We start from the raw sequence: 5570 nt of genomic DNA on the forward strand, positions 1-5570 counted from the left end.
TCTTTATTGCCAGATGATATTCTGTTGTATAGATATGCATTTTGTTTATCTGTGAGTTGATGGACATTTGTGGTATTTATACTTTTTGGACACTACAAGTGATGTCTCTATAAACATTTATGCACAAGTTTTTGTGTGAATGCATGTTTTAATTTCTCTTGGATGTATAAACATAGGCCTACCATATGACCCCATAGTTCTACTCCCAGGCATCAGTGTACTGTGATGTTTGGAACTGAGTCACAAAGGGCAAAAGAAAGGATAACACAGTAAGCCAGAGAAAAAAAGTCCCTTGCATAAATTACAAGCATCTCTCCTTAGCCTACATCTCAGGATGTTCACAGATGGGAAAATGAATCAAATCAGTATCTGTCTCATTTTATTATTTTATTTTTATTTTATTCTGCCCCTGGCGTGACCTAGATCTTAAGTTATTCATGGAGGTTTAAAAATATATTCCAGCACTCAAAATCCTCCCTGGCAAACTTCTGCCAGTTGTTTAACTTAAATTTTTGTTGTTTGTACCAGCTCCATTTTTCATGTCCTTTTTTCTGTAGTTCCTCAACTTGCCTTTCCTAGAGTCCAACCAAAGTCCTGGGAAGCAATGGTAACCCCAAGACAACCTCTCAGGCAAGTCTAACTGGCTGAAACAGGTGGCCTCCACAGAAGGAGAATACTGGTCTGAGCACACAACCCTCGTTATTGGAGGTAACGGAAATCTAAATTTCTCTGCTCTCAAGACTTTAAAGGGGGCTTAGTTTATCAGCCATAACCTAGTACACAGGGCTATAAAGTGTGTTCTTCAAAGATTTTCTTTTCTTCCTCTTTCTCTCCTTTCAATTAAGAGTAGAAGTACTCAGGAAAGAATCATATAAACATAAGGGTAGAATTAAGAAATATGCATTTCTTTTCTTGAGGAAATTTTCCATGACAAATGAACAGCACTCTACCCCTTAGCCAGTAAGGTCAAGTGTTGGCTCTTTGAGGAAGATTCACTTTTCTAGAGCCAAGGGTGGGGGTTGGGTCTGGGAATCTGATAAGGGACAAGAGCTTGTGAGAGAAAATGGTTATCTAGAAAAGGAAAACTGATGGTCAGTGTTGATCCCTCCTAAAAGGTTTGCTGCTCCTTGGTGGTTTCAGAGCTGATGGTGGCCTCTGTATTATTACTTTGGGGCCTCTCCCCAAGTGGCCCTCTGGAGCTGATCTGACCATTCACAGCTGCAGCTGTGAGTGCTGAGGACACTTATTTATTTATTTATCTTTAGTTTTATTTTAATTTTAGAGATTGAGGTTTTGCTTTATTACCTGGGCTGGAGTACAGTGACAATTATAGCTCACTGCAGCCTTGAACTCTTGGGCTCAAGCGGTCCTCCTGCCTTAGCCTCCCAAGTAGTTGGAACTCCAGGGGCACACCACCACACCTGACTATTGTTTACTGGTTTGTCAATTTTAAATTTTGGGTCTTTCTATATTGCCCAGGCTCTTCCTGAACTCTTGGCCTCAAGAGATCCTTCTGCCTCAGCCTCTGAGTCAGTTACTGGGATTGCAGGCATGAGCAGCCACGTCTGGCCAAAACACTTTCAGTAGGGGGTACCCTGCTCATCCCTGACGGACACAAAGCTTGTTTTTCTACATTTGCACCAAAGAGTGAGCACACTTTTAGGTTATGTAATTGGAAAGGCTTTGTGGAAGAAAAAGTATCAGAATACCTGGGTCCCAAACCTGGCTGTGTCACTGAATGAAGCTTTGAGAGTGTAAACGGTATGTCCAAGCTCACCTAGCTACAACTTGTGAAACTGACAAGAACTGAACCATATTTTCTAGGATCCTTCCAAGTTCTACCATTCTGGGCCTGAATATCACAGAGATCCCTGAACACCCTTAGATGTTTGAGTGCTTTTTCTGTGTCCCCTTCTTGTGCTCCCTCTGTATTTGTTCTTTCGGGGGCTTGGTCTAGTAAAGTTAGAAAGCCACTAATTCACAGATAACAAAAAGTTACGTTAGGAATCTTACTTAATTTACTTATGGAATAGTACCAGTTTTGAAATCAAGTAGGGATAGGATCTTTGACATCTAGGAATGTCAGGCCCAAAGGACATTCTGGTGTGAAATCTTACGCAACAGTAACACATCGTGGGCTGGAGATGGGAGAACTCGAGGAAAATGATCAGCTTATTAATGTGCTCACTGCGTGCTAATGCAGAGGTTCTGGTTGTCAAGGGAACAGGGGTACAAGGTGGAGCACAGATGGACAAGAAGAAAATGAGAATGTGAAATGCAGGTGGTGCGTTATTTTTGTAAGTTTGTATAGTTTTTCAGGACCTTTGGCCATCACCCAAAGAAGTGACACTTTGCACTGTACTGACACCAAGTAGTGAATTGAATAGAATCTTAGGCTCATGGTTGAGACTGCTTGGGTCCACTGCTGTGAGTAAGGCTAATGGGAGTGGATTATCATGCACATACAGAAGTAAAATGAAAATAAAAAGAGAAAAAGCAAAAGGAGAAGGAACATAGTTTCATTAAAACAGGCTAGCCTTCTATCAACACGTCAGACGCTTAATTTCTTTGTTTCATCTTTAAAATCAACATTTTGATACCACTTGGTATCTTTGTCACTAATCCTCAAATCCTTTTAATCACTCTTGAATATAGCCACAGTCTTAGTACTAGATTTGTTTAAAATATTCCTTTATACTCACGCTGAACCCATTCTTGGAGTCCAGCTTCTTAGAAACTTGTCTGTTTCCCTGAAACTTTTGGCCATATTTCCACAAAAAATAATCTCTCAAAAATTTTCAAATATTTGGCAGTGGCAACCCAGAAGTCCAGTGATGGGCAAAGCTGGAGAGGTATGACTAAACTTTCTCAGAACTCCTGGTTTTTAACTAAGCAGTCCAAGAAGTCAGCAAAAGCTAGCCTTCTGTCCTCCCCATCATCTTCTCCGTTCTTTTTGTTTTCTTTACACCTCTGTACTCACTTCCTTCTTCAGTACAATTGTGGCACTAATAAAAACTGCCAAGTTGGCATTATTGAGATATGCTCGGACTATCTGGTATCTCTGGTTCCTCAGGTTTTAATTAACTCTCCTTGAGGTGTTAGCAGGCTGTATTCAAGTCCCTCTCCCTCTCACTTCAGCTTATGGGTTCTGATGCAGAAATTTCTGCTCTCACCCCCTCACAGTTTGGAGCAGGCAATGATGCCAGTGGGTTGAGTTGGAGGGGAGTTGTAGGGTTGGAAAGTACTGGGGGAAGAGCTGGGAGATAGACCCTAGTCAGTGAGGAACTTTTTAAGAGTGCATAACTTGACATGCAGCTTCATGGGCTGGAAGAGTTAGAAACGATTTCTGTGTAGAAGCTGGTTCTGAGAAGTCTCACAATCCCAATGGGTCTGCAATCCCTGCAACTCAGGAAAACCAGAGAGAAAGGGTAGCTATCGGCACGGAAGACTCCTAACTGCTGAACGGCTGCATCCCCCTTATAAGGATGGGAGAGAGGGCTGGGAGATGACCATAAGGAGAGACCATACGGAAAGATTCGTCTGAGGTGAATTAAACTGGAGGTTTTAACCAGAAGAACAGTCACAAAATCATTGAGTTAAGGAGAAGATTTTCAAAAGTAATTAGAAGTCAAACCTGGTCTTAGAGCCTATGAAGGAAACAGCTCAAATTGGAAGGGGAAGGCAAAAACAAAGTAGAGACCTATATGTGAAGGAGGAGGCAAATGCTTTACCTGCCAAGTATCTCACTCCATTTGTCCACACTCTGGACAGGAGCATCCCTCTGCTCCAAATTTTCAGAAAAACGTAAGGAAGAGACTTGAGTGGGTTAGAATCCAGGACCAGGCTGTTTCTGGAGAACCTGACATTAGAGGTTTCTGGCAGGAGTATTGTAAGCAGGGATCAGGGATTTCACTTATTGAGGGGTCATCTTTAGATGACAAAGTTTTCCCCATTTCCAGCTGGAAGCATCAAGGTTCCAACTCGAGGTTTGAAGTATGGAATTCTTGAGCTGTCCAATGCATAGGTCTAGCAGCTCCTGAGTTCTAAATCGTAACTCAGAAGATTGCTTTGTGGTGATGGTGGTAACAGGGATAAGAAGTGTCCAGTGAAATGTCAGTTGCCTAAAAAATGCCAAATAAAAGTATACTGTCTCAAAATGCACACAGAGAATAAGCTGTTGTCTAAAGGCATAATCAAGAGGTATGGATTCTGAGCAAGGGTTTCATGCCTTGGGTGCAACTGACAAAAAAAAAATCATTTTTGAATCCCACTGGTTAGTGGGGGCAGAGCGCTGGTTATTTTGTTTGGTTGATCCATCTTTTTTGTGGGGTCTAGCTTCTTTAACTCAGCATAATGAGATTCATCTGTGTTATGGATTGCATCAATAGAAAAAGGATGTCTTTTTTAATACCTAATAGAGTACCATGATATGTACAAGATATGCCAAATCTGGTTTGACCATTTACCTGATGAAAGACATCTGGGTCATTTAGTTTTGTCCAATTATAAATCAAGCTGCAATAAACATCCATGTATAGGTTTTCTGTATGTGAAGATAAGTGATTATTTTACCTAGGGGTGGGATTGCTGGTAAGTATGTTTAACTTCTTGAAAACCTGCCAAACTGTCTTCCAAAGTGGCTGTGCCCAGCAGTAATGTGTGAGTCCCAGTCACTCCATTCCTTTGGCAACACTTGAAATGGGTCAGTGTATTAAATGTTAGCCATTCCAATAACTCCATAGTGGTATCTAATTCTAGTTTGATTTGCATTTCCCTAACAACTGCTGATGTTGAGCATCTTTCTGTGTATTTATTTGCCAACCATACATTTTCTTTAGCAAGTGTCTGTTCAAATCTTTTGACCATTTGCATTTGATTATTTTCTAATTATTGAAATTTGAGAGTTGTTTATAAATTCTAAATACAGCTTCTTTGTCTGATATATATGTTCTCCTATGCTGCGTTTTATCTTTTAATTCTCTTGACAGAATTTACAAAATTCTGTTGTTTGAAGAGGAGAAGTTTTTTACTTTGAAAGCTAATATAGGCTTTTTTTTTTTTCCTTTTATGGATTATGCTTTAGGTGTAAGACCTAAGAAATCTTTGCCTAATTCAAGTTCACAAATATTTTCACCCTATGCTGCCTTGTGAAAATGTTATAGTTTAGATTTTACATTCTTTGGCATGTAGATATCCAAATTTTACAGCACAATTATTTGCAGCTTACCCTTTGTACTCTAAATCATCTTTGTACCTTGGGAAAAAAAACAAGTTGTCCATCTCTGTGTAAGTCTATTTTTGGACCATGTCTTCAGCTCCATTGATTTGTTTGTTGGTCATGATGCCAATAGCACACTGTCTTCATTTCTTCAGCTTTTATAATAAATCTTGAGCTCAGATAGTATTAGTCATCCAACTTCGTTTTTCTTTTTCAATTTCATTTTAAATTTGTTCTAGATCGTTTAAATTGTCACATGAATTTTAGAAACAGTTTGTTAAATATACCCAAAATCTGCTAGAATTTTGATTAGGATTGCAGTGAACCTATAGCTCAATCTGGAGAGAACTGA

Source organism: Cebus imitator, unplaced genomic scaffold (genome assembly GCF_001604975.1).
Source record: "Cebus imitator isolate Cc_AM_T3 unplaced genomic scaffold, Cebus_imitator-1.0 Scaffold89, whole genome shotgun sequence".
Classification (NCBI taxonomy): domain Eukaryota; kingdom Metazoa; phylum Chordata; class Mammalia; order Primates; family Cebidae; genus Cebus; species Cebus imitator.